Genomic DNA, 8,930 nt, shown 5'->3' with positions numbered 1-8,930 from the left:
CTAGGAAATGGATGGATAACAAAAACAATTCATAAAGGATACGAAGTCATAATATTATTTTCTGGACAGGTTTATTTTTTATATTTACTTTTTTGAAAGTTGTTCTGTACTAGTGCTTTTGATTGTAAGAAAGTATAAAATATTTCGAAACATAACTGATTCTAAACATAACACTAATGAAATATAAAATAACAGAACCAACAAAAATTAACTAGAGAAACATGTCGGCCAAGTAAACAGTCAGTTATCGGAAGGATGAGACGCATTTACGTTCAAAGAAAAGGCTCATCAGCAGCACGTCAGAACTTTCAGTTCTTTGAACAAATGCACCCTACAACCGACTACACCTCTCACGTTTATTGGAAATTTTGCTTAATCGATAGCTTTTGTTTCTTCAAGTGATGTAGCGTCTGCCTGTTGACAACAGATCCACTTTAAACCTGTTTCGATACTTATATGAATCCGATGCTCATTTGTTATCCAGATAATGATAGTCATTACTGATGTTATCACACATGTCGATGATTAGGGATTTGTATGCTGATATAAACGTCACCAAATACCCTATCGATAAAATTTGCATAGTTTCCCCAAAAAACGAAAAGGGCAATCATTTTGTTTAAAACAAAAATGATTTACACAGCTTTAACATTACAATGAGTTGGGTCATTCGCATAATGGCTCTCACTTCTGACTAAAGCGGAAACACGGCTCGGAATTAGAAGCCTGAATATTAATATTAGTTTTCTACTGTTGTAATTTCGCCTTTTGAATTAATTATTTTATGAGATACAAAGGTCTGACTAATTAATCGAATAATTTGTTTATTGGCATCGCATCTCTGTCTATCTATGGATGTGATTCACACGATAAGTCAAGGAGTCTTCATCTTTTGTAATTATATTGTATTAATAATGATGTTCTCAACCCCTTTGGAGGGTAGTTCCCTCAGTACACTTCACGTGGTGCACTGTAGGCATTACTGATGGTTCTCTGCAGTGTCCCTTCGGCCCCTAGCTGCAACCTCTTTCATTATTTCTACTGTACCAACGTTCACATTCTTCTTCCATCTGACTTTCCACCTTCTTCTAACAATTATTGTTTCATGGTGGAACTACTTTGAGGTTTTTCGTTTTCAATGCTGAGTGACCCCATAGGTCTCAGTGTTTAGCCTTTTGCCAAAATCTTATATTCCAATGATGTTCTCAATGAAAAGGTCAAAGCTGAATCTGAGCGCTAGAGATGAAATGTGAACCGGCCACAGGACACAGTGGTGACGTCAACAGAGTTTCAACCTTTGGTCTTATGCTGACATCTCACTTTCTTTGGAATATTTATTTGGTGGCATCATTGCAGTGACATGTCGTGGCAAGGGCTTCTCCCACTTTCCTCTTGTAGGGAAGACGTCCTTTTTTGAAGGCCTCTAGATCTGGGATATGGGCAAGTATCCGTCTTTCAACCGTGTTCGGTGGACAAAGGAAGCATCAACATTTAGCTGTTCCAGTCTTCTTTCTTTGTACAAATCACAAACTTCTGCCATCGTAAAATAGCAGCAACATCTGCAGTCAACTGCTTGTCTCTTATGCACATCTCAAGCTCGGCAAAAGCATGGGCACATGCCTGTTGTCTGAACTGCACATAATCCTCTCCAATTTTCTGTGAATTTAGCCTGGCTCTTTTCTTATTTACACACGGCTGTCAGACAAGATGGGTGATACATATGGTCCTGGGAAACAATATCTCCAGCACTAACCTGGGCCAATAGTTTCTCATCTCGTAGGTTCATGGCGCATCATTGCAGCTTTTCGTGTAAAGCCAATGTTATGACCAATCTTTAATCTTTGATTTGTGCTGGTTTGTCACAAATGAAGCAGATTCCTTCTTTCTCAGTTTTAGATTCTTCTGAATCATCTTCACCTGCCTTCTGGCGACTACGTGTGAATTTTGCTGATAGAACATCATCATCTTCTTTTGTCTAAAACGACGACTTCCTTTTCCTTTCTAGATTTGTGGTTTTGACCTTCAGCTTGCATGATTCATGACACTTATGACAGCAACAAATGAATACGGGTTTGTTATCTGAAATATCTGTATCTCTTTTGGTCTGTGTGGCAGCAAATATCCCTTCAGTTGCTGATGTCTTGTTCAACGTTGAAGTCGTGACTCTGAAGGGAAAGGTAGACTAACGAATACTCGGTAAAGGAGATCAAAGTGGATGTGCTGACCTTCTCAGCTTTCATTTAATTTTAGTAAACGCCAGAGCAAATGGAGGTTCGATTAGTCTTCTAACATTTTAAGAAAAATATTATTCCTCGTTAAAAACTGTACGATAATCATCATGACGTCAACATAAGAAACATCGAATCTTCTTGCAGTAAAATGATAATGTAGCGTATGCAGCTATTTTAGTGAGCACAGATTCCATAAACAAAGCAACCGGACATGTATGCCAAAATAAATAGGTAACAAATAAATAAATCAGTTAAACAAACATAATATCCAAATAATTAATGGACTCTCCCTACGGACTTCATTAAACCCGTGCACAAAGAGAGGCAGCGAACTAAGTTGGTTCCTGGTCTTGGAATAACCTGTTGAGGTTATTGAAGGCGCCTTCCATAGACCCCTTAAATAGAAGGACTAGTATCTTGCACTCTCGGGTTGCGAAACTTGGGTCCCACTATTTTATGACGTAATATGTTCACTGTATGTAAACAATGATTTGTATGTATGTAAACAATTATTTGAATGTATGTAAACAATGATTTGAATGTATGTAAACATTTTTTATATTTATTCACTTTTAGTGCCGTATGTTAGTCATAAAATGGGCCTATTTAAGGAGTTTATGTTTTAGTCGAAAAAGGAATGTAATCTAGCAACATATTGATAAACTAATTGCCAAAACTGTCTTAGACCATAATTGATATATTTTATTTAATTTTGTTTCAGGGGTTTCTACTAACAACGCACAATGCCTAAGAAGTGTAATGTCTACGGATGTCGAGGAAATTACAGGGATGAACCATACACCAAAGTAGTATCATTTCCAACTGATGAAGTGGAGCGAAACCGTTGGATCGATGCTATGCCAAATGAGCGTTCCAGTTTGCTACAGCTGAAGCAGATCTATGCCTGTGCTCATCATTTTGACTGTGAATGGATTACAGTTAAAGGAGGGAAAAGACCAAGTCATCCACCATCCATTTTCCCTGGAGTTTCAAAGTCATGCTTAAAGCAGGTCCCCTCAGCACCCAGAATTACAACTGCTTCAGCAGAGACCCGAGCTGAAAACGAAAGACTCCGAAATGAAGTTGTGGATAAGATCAGCGACTTTTATTCATTTTGTAATGACATCCAGGAGCATATCTCAAAGGATTATCGTATTGTTTGTGATAGTGATGATATTTACATTTCTAAAACTGATGCAAGGGCCGTTCCGTTATCCAATTTCTCCATTTGCAACATGTGAAATCGTCATTTGGGTTTTTGTATCTTAAATGCGTTGAGAAAAATGGAAAGGAAATACCAAAGACATATTTTTCTAAAGCTGGTTGTCTGCAAAAGAATAGCCTTCTCAGTAAATGGTCCCAGTTTGATAAAATTATGTCATGCATAACAGAGTATGAGTTCAAAGATGCAGACTATCTGAAAAGTGCAGTACAGGAATTGAGCCATATGAGTTGTTCTGATTCGCCTCATTTTCAGTTTCTTCATTCTCAGTTACAGTTATTACTCACTCATCCAGAAGGCCGTCGCTTTGACAGAAATCTTTATGTTCTTGGTGCCGAACTCCATAACATTTCACCAGCTGCATATAAAATGCTACGAAAGTCTGGTTCAGTTGTTTTACCTAGAGTGGAACTGTTGAAAAAACTTCTCTCCTGTAGTCTACATGATAAAAACTTGGAGCAACTTTTTCAAAAACTTAAACCTCAGCAGCGTCTTGTCAACATTCTTTTTGATGAAGTGAAGCTCACAGAAACACTTAGGTACTCAGGTGGTCGTGTTGTTGGTTACGCTCAAAATGGTTCTTGTGATACCGAAGTTCTCGCAACACATGCTTTAGTAATTGAAGTTGTCTGCCATTTTGGTGGCCCTAAATATATACTATGCATTTACCCTGTTGCAAAACTTAATTCAGATCAACTCAAGGAAATTCTGGTAGAAGCTTTAGTAGCGGTTAGCGATGCTGGTGGTACTATAATTTCTTGTGTAGGTGATAATTGCAACACAAACGTTGCAGTTTATGGTAAATTAGGTGGTCCTGGTAAAGCTTTCATAAATGCTATAAATTCTCATGCTTTCCTTGTTTTTGACTATGTTCATTCTTTCAAAAATGTAAGAAATAACTGGATAACCGTTCAGGATAAGGAACTTTCTTTCATAAAAGATGGAAAAACATATGTTGCACGATGGAAGGACATAGAAGCACTGTACGATGAAGACAGGAGAAACAGCATCCGTCTAACCAAGATCACATACACAGCTGTGTACCCAAAGCCTTTGCAGAGACAAAGCGTGCCTTTTGTTTGTCAAATCTTCAATGACAAAACTGTTGCTGCCCTTTCAACTCTAAAGGATAAACTTGGCATTAGCGAGGGCACCATCATTTTTGTTAAGCTGATCACTGATTGGTTCCACATGATGAATGTGAAAGATCGGTATTCCGGTATTAACATGCGTGATGATTGTCGTCAACCATGGACCAATAATTGCACTACTTTCAAGAAACTTAATGAAACTTGTGATGTTATATCCTCTTGTGCATGGTCAGGTGGTCGAGGTCGGACGCAAAAGCTCACAAAGCAAACTGCAGAGGCATTGGTGCTGTCTACAAGAGCCAACATTGAGGCTGCAGAGTGGCTATTGACTCAGTACAAGTTCACCTATGTGCTACCTGGTGTGTTTGCTGATGAGGCCCTTGAAAAGTTCTTTGGCCAAGCCAGACAACGCAATGGGGGTAATTTCTACATTGACATTGTAGATATCAAGGCAGCTGCAGCAACCAAGAACCTCCATGCACTTTTGAAATACGAGTCTACGCCGCACCAGTCTAATGATGTGCCTTGTACCTCTAACATTTGCATGATGATTATCACTTTGACATCACTATTGCTGACACTGAAGACCTAGTTCAATCTAATGACAGTATCAAACATAAAATAATTTTTCTAGCTGGATATCTGGAACACAAATTTCGAGGTAATATTTTGAGTGTCGAAACTGAAGATAACGACGACCATCATATTAATTCAGAGTTTCTCACAAACTTAAGCAGAGGTGGACTAACTGTACCTCTACTCTCAACAGTGCATTTTGTACACTCAGCCTATAAACTTTTTGATGAGTGCAACTTGCATTGCTGCCGAGCTCATCTCAGCCAAACTTTATCTTGTATCGATAGTCCAATGGTTGCAATTCAAGGAGCATGCCTTACTCTGTCAAACATTTTTTTGAAAGCATTTGTGCTAGACAACAGTGATAAAGAAAGACACCTTGGCTGCTTGAGAAGAAAAGAAAAACTATCTGCTAAAAACTAAACATGTACCTAATGTTATTTTATTATGGAATGTTTTCAATGATTTTGTTTCTAGAATAACTATATTGTTTCCCTTAGACATGTTCCTGTTGTTTCTCCAGGCTTAACTGTTTATATATGGATTTTAATTCAGTGACAGGGTAACTTAAGGTGTGTTTTCCATTGCTTTAATTGAGAGAATATACAATATTCTGTATGATTTTGGTGTTTTTATGAGATTTGACCTTTAAATGACCTAGATTTGACCTTTAAATGACCTTCAGATGACATCGTAGGAGGTTAAAAGTATGACAAATGAACTCTTCGCCCTTCAAAACCCCTTAAGACACCAGAATGAAGGTTCTATCATGTATTTGACACAAATTGTGGGTGGGACCCAAGTTCCAACTTGGGACCCAAGTTCCAGATACCGAGCATAGAGGATACCAGTCCTTCTATTTAAGGGGTCTATGGCGCCTTCACAACTCCTCCTTTAGGATAGAGGATTATTATTATTATTATTATTATTATTATTATTATTATTATTATTATTATTATTATTATTCATGCAAAAACAGTCCATATGGTCGAGCAAGAAAGCCTGTTAAATTGATAAGGAATTATTACCAGAATAAATCTGACATGCAATAAGATTGAATATTGCCTATTAGAGAGAAGCCTCTCAAAACGGACGAGTTAAAAGAAGGCCTGAATAAACCAGTGCCTGAAGAAGCGAAGCAGCAGAAGGCTCAGTCGCGAAGCTTCCAAAGGTCATTTCGACACATTTTCTCATCCTGACGGGAATCAAGTTTCACGGAATTGTTGAGACGACTTTTCCTCTGTTTCGAGATACCACGATACCTCGTCAAGATGTGGACGGTTATGCTTCAAGAAATCGTTCATTATTATTATTATTATTAATATGTCGGTAGACAAAACCTGTTCACACGAAACAAGTCCACCAATGGGGCCATTGACTAGAAATTCAAGTTTCCAAAGAATGCTGATTTCAACCTCCCACCGCAGACCCCACTCTGCAGCAGTAACTGTTCTTGATACAGAGCCAGTGTTTTTGTATCGTCCTCGGGGAGACGAAACCGCGACATCTGAGTGGCATGCCACGACACTATCCACTATAGCAGCGGACCAGATTGACTGTAGGCAATGAAGGCCATAGTAAGCGTTTCCTGTTAAAATAAATCTTCAGGATCATAACCATGAAATAATTCTGCAGCGATGATCTGTCTTTGTTAATAATATCTTTATACAAATCCCCAAAGGCATTTTTGTTATCTTTTAAAAGGATCGTCTCCAGAGGTTCTGTTTCGACATTTAACAAGCTGTTTTATAATGAGAATATCTTACTCCGTCATTCCAGACAATGATGCGACCAACCAAAGTCGAGTTGGTACCACTTACCCAGCTGACTGTCTTAGTGCCACCGAGACTGTAAATGTTTTCGCTTAATTGGAAAATAAAACGTATGTTTCTTTGGGAGTAAACTGATGTCATTATCTCAAACTGAAACTGCATCTCTGACACTGATGCAAAAGAAAGAGAGAAAAAAAATAAAAATTGCTACAGAAAATCATTAGAAACATTCACGAAAAGAGAAAATTCAAATTTCACTCACAGACCCTTCATGAGGTGCACTGTAGCTGTTACTTAAGGTTCTTTGCAGCGTCCCTTCGGCCCCTAGCTGCAGCCCCTTTCATTCATTTTACGGTACTTTCGTTCATCTTCTCTTTTTCCATCTTACTTTCCACCTCTCTAACAATATTGCATCATAGTGCAATTCTGAGGTTTTCCTCCTGTTATACCTTTAAAGCCTTTATCCTGCCAATCCACCTTTCAGCACTAAATGACCTCATAGGTCCCAGTACTTGGCCTTTAGCCTTAATATTATATTCCGTTCCCTTCCATTTAAGGTTCCTGGGACACAAAACGATTGCAAAACGTATAATTTATAAACACCATTTTCCTTTTTGTAGCTTTGTAATTTCATCTGTGAAGGAACAAAGCATAAAACGAAGGAGATAAAATAAAATTCATGTTTTAACGACGACCAATATTCCTCTGTTGGCGAAGAGAAGCGAATATTCTTCTCTTCTCTACCGAAAGGAGATCAGGGGTTGCTGGGTGCCCTGGGATCGCCACAAACACAAAGGCACAAGAGAAAACAGGTTCACTGACATCAGTTGCCAGAGGCAACAGAAATCAGAGAGAGAGAGAGAGAGAGAGAGAGAGAGATTGATTTCATAACCATTATGTACATGATTGAAGAGCGGAAAAGAACCGTAAAAGGGTCAGAATTAGTTATGTAACGAAATGATATGGCCCCTCGAGCAACCTCTGAATGAGAACTGGAGATGAGTGGAGACTTATGGAAGGAAAGTCCTTTACATCAGTCGGCGTTGTAGGTGTAATTATATCTAATAATGGATTATATATATTATGTAATATATATATTATATATATATATATATATATATATATATATATATATATACACACACCCACACACACACATATATATATATATATATATATATATATATATATATATATATACATATATATACATACATATATATATATATATATATATATATATATATATATATATATATATATGTGCATATATATATATATATGCACATATATATATATTTATATATATATATATATATATATATATATATATATATATATGCACATGTTTTCAGGTATCTTCACCACCCTTCTTTTCTCCTTCTCTTTTGTCAGCTCTTTCGAATTTTCCATACCTGGAAATTCAAGTCAGAGAAATATTATACATACTCGGTTTCGGTGACTGGGCAAAACGCTAATCAGAAAAGTATTTGAACTCAAAGGGAAGTTTCTGAGAGTCTGAATTTGGAAAGTTACAATACTGAACCGAAAAATTTACCTGCTACACATTTCTGAATGGACGCTATTAGCCCGTAATCGTAATGGTATCGATCGTTACTTACACACACACAGACACACACACAAACACACACACAGACACTCACACACACATACACACACACACACACACACACACACACATATATATATATATATATATATATATATATATATATATGTGTGTGTGTGTGTGTGTGTGTGTGTGTGTGTGTGAGTGTCTGTGTGTGTGTCGTGTGTGTGTAAGTAACGATCGATACCATTACGATTACGGGCTAATAGCGTCCATTCAGAAATGTGTAGCAGGTAAATTTTTCTTTTTGGTTCAGTATTGTAACTTTCCAAATTCAGACTCTCAGAAACTTCCCTTTGAGTTCAAATACTTTTCTGATTAGCGTTTTGCCCAGTCACCGAAACCGAGTATGTATAATATTTCTCTGACTTGGAACTTTTCCAGGTATGGAAAATTCGAAAGAGCTGA

This window comes from Macrobrachium nipponense, chromosome 3 (assembly GCF_015104395.2).
Source record: "Macrobrachium nipponense isolate FS-2020 chromosome 3, ASM1510439v2, whole genome shotgun sequence".
NCBI classification, from domain to species: Eukaryota; Metazoa; Arthropoda; class Malacostraca; order Decapoda; family Palaemonidae; genus Macrobrachium; species Macrobrachium nipponense.
This window is presented reverse-complemented; position numbering follows the sequence as displayed.